This window comes from Otolemur garnettii, unplaced genomic scaffold (genome assembly GCF_000181295.1).
Source record: "Otolemur garnettii isolate 467f Iridium unplaced genomic scaffold, OtoGar3 scaffold00209, whole genome shotgun sequence".
NCBI lineage: Eukaryota > Metazoa > Chordata > Mammalia > Primates > Galagidae > Otolemur > Otolemur garnettii.
In genome coordinates, this window is record NW_003852604.1 from 699623 (window position 1) to 702766 (window position 3144).

The 3144-nt window shown below is 40.4% G+C and overlaps 1 pseudogene; it reads right to left on the reverse strand.

The window, feature by feature from the left end:
- Positions 1-2709: 2709 nt before the first annotated feature.
- On the reverse strand, positions 2710-3071 carry LOC100952255 (annotated as a pseudogene).
- Positions 3072-3144: the final 73 nt, after the last annotated feature.

Sequence of the window (3144 nt, forward strand, 5' to 3'; positions counted from 1 at the left end):
GTCATTGTTGTTTGGCGGGTCCGGGCTGGGGATTCGAACCCGCCACCTTAGGTGTACGTGGCTGGCGCCTTAGCCGGTTGAGCTATAGGTGCCGAGCCTTACTGTGAGGAATTAAAGAGCCTGGTGATAATCTTGGGATGAGATTATAGGTCTAATTATTTCCCAGAGATAGCTCATTTTATCTCTGCTGTGGCTGTTTTGTCTATTTGTTTTTTTTTTTTTTTTTAGAGACAGAGTCTCATGTTATTGCCCTTGGTATCACAGCTCACAGCAACCTCCAGCTCTTGGGCTTAGGTGATTCTCTTGCCTCAGCCTCCCAAGTAGCTGGGATTACAGGCACCTGCCACAATACCCAGCTATTTTTTTTGATGCTGTTTGGCCAGGGCTGGGTTCAAAACCACCACCCTTGGTATATGGGGCAGATGTCCTACTCATTGAGCCACAGGTGCCACCCTATCTTATTTGATTAGAACCAGATCCTCAAAGTGTAACTTGAGCTTTCAGGTGCCAAGAAGCTGGAAAAGCCCATTCTTTCTGATTTTTTATGAAGGAATTGTCTGATATCCCCAGTTAGGACTAGAATTACTTAAGTATCTGATGCTACTCATCCTTTTCTTTTTTCCACAAGTACTTACTGAGCACTTACTATATACCAGGAACCATTCTAAATGGGGGACAAGATGAAATTTTATGTCATTTACATTATAAAACAAATTTATAAAGGTAAATCCTAGGCTGGGTGCTGTGCTCACGCCTGTAATCCTAGCACTCTGGGAGGCAGAGGCTAGAGGATTGACTGAGCTCAGGAGTTGGAGACCAGCCTTAAGCAAGAGCGAGACCCATCTCTAACACTAGCCAGGTGTTGTGGCAGGTACCTGTAGTCCCAGCTACTCGTGAGGCTGAGATAAGAGGATCACTTGAACCTAAGAGTTTGAGGTTGGTGTGAGCTATGATGTCATGACACTCGACGGGGGCAAGAAAGACTGTCTGAAGAAAAAAACAGGTGAATCCTATAAAGAGATTTTTTTCTTTATGTTTATTTATGTACTTATTATTTTTAGACGGTCTCACTCTTGCCCCAGGCTAGAATGCTATGGGGTCATATTGCAGAGCAACCTCAAATTCCTGGGCGATCTTCTTGCCTCATCCTCCCAAGTAGTTGGGATTACAGGTGCCCTCCACAGTGCCTGGCTAGTGTTTCTATTTTATTTACTTACTTTTTTGAGACAGTTTCACTTTGTCACCCTTGGTAGAGTGCTGTGGCATCACAACTCTCAGCAGCCTCAAACTCTTGGGCTTAAGCAATTCCCTTGTCTCACCCTCCCAAGTAGTTGGGACTACAGGCACTAGCTACAACACCTGGCTATTTTTTGTTGTTGTCATTGTTTAGCAGGCCCCAAGCTGGGTTTGATCCCGACAGCTCCCGTATATGTGACTGGTGCCCTAACCACTGAACTACGGGGTTTTTCTATTTTTAGTAGAGACTGGGGGGAGGGGGTGCCTTGCTCTTGCTCAGGCTGATCTTGAACTCCTGAGTTCTAGGGATCCACCTGCCTCTGCCTCCCAGAGTGCTAGGATTACAGGCTTGAGCCTTGCCGTCTGGCCCTCTACAGAGATTTTAACTTGGTGATAAGACAGTGACTGGTTACTACCTTGGATTGAGTACTCAGGAAAGGCCCTTTCTGAGCATACATTTTGAGGAAAGACCTGAATAGCTGTGTGAAGTTTTGGGTAAACTTCCTAGTGGAAAGTGCAAAACTGTAATAAGGAATAAGCCTGATAAATTTTGTGAAGAGAAAAGCCAGTGTGGTTGGAGTGTAGTGCCCTGAGGGGGAGTGGTAAAACAGCACAGGGCCAGATAATGTGGGGCTTTCGTAAATCAGGGTGGAAGACAGGGTTTTCTTCTAGGAGCAAAGGGAAACATGGGGGATGGAGGAGTAAACAACAGAACTGGTCTATTTTTCTTTTCTTTTTTAGTAATTTCTGGGTTTTATTTTACTACTTTTATGACTTAAAAAAAACAACTTTAGGCCAAGAGTTTGTATTAGTCATATATAATAACCAAGAAAGAAAATATCAAATGGTTAATATTAAAAATAAAGAGTACACCGTTCTGTTTTATTATATAAACTGGACAACTTACCTTTCAGGTTTTAATGTTTTTTTAATAAAACTACTAACCATGAAAAACATTTTAAAACTATCTTCAAAATAATCTCCTATTTAAACAAAATATTCTAAAATAAAAAGTACAATATTATAAACATTATAAATTAACTGGGGTGGTGCCTGTAGCTCAAAGGAGTAGGGCACGGGCCAAAAACTGCACCGGCATTGGTGGTGGGTTCAAACTCAGCCCCAGCCAAAAACTGCAAAAAAATAAAAAATAAAAAAAAATTGAGCCCTCTTTTAGACATTTAAGAAAGTCTAGGAAGTTTAAGAAGAAGAAGAAAAAAGAATCCCCACAGGATTTAAATAATTTAAACTTCTACGTGTATAAAATGTGCCAATTACTTGACCTTCAAAAGAAAAGGGACATAGTTCATATTAATGTCCACCTTACAGCCCCTTTTAAATCTAGAAAAAAATTCAAATTTCCCCTTCTCTGTTTAAGATGTATATTGTTGTTAACTAGAGAGCTTTCAAAGAATAAATCTCATTTTTCCATTACAATAAGTTTAAATTCTCAGCTTATTTTAGGTACACATTTTATCTGTGCAGTGTGTTTGCAATCACTGTAAACCTGTCTCAGGAGCTCTCTTTTTTGTATGAAGAAGTTTTCAATAGTGTTGGCTTCTTTGAAGAGTCCGTCTATTTTGCCAATGTAAGATGCATCTACTACTGCTCTCTCATTTAAGATCTTTGCATATGTAGACAACATTAATTTCCTTGCTCATATCATTCAAATCTTTTTCCAGTGATTCATCATTACAAAATGGTCCAGAACTTTCAGAGACAGATGAATTGATTTTCCAGCAGAAGACAGCTGCGGGCTATCTGGCATCTGAGGCTGTTTGTCTTGGCCTATTGCAATTTCTAGTATCAGATTTTACAAGGTGGTTTGCTATCATATTCTTCAGCTGCACACCAAGACCAGTCTGCTTCACCACGACCCCATTTTTCTTTTCTTTTTTTTTTTTTTTT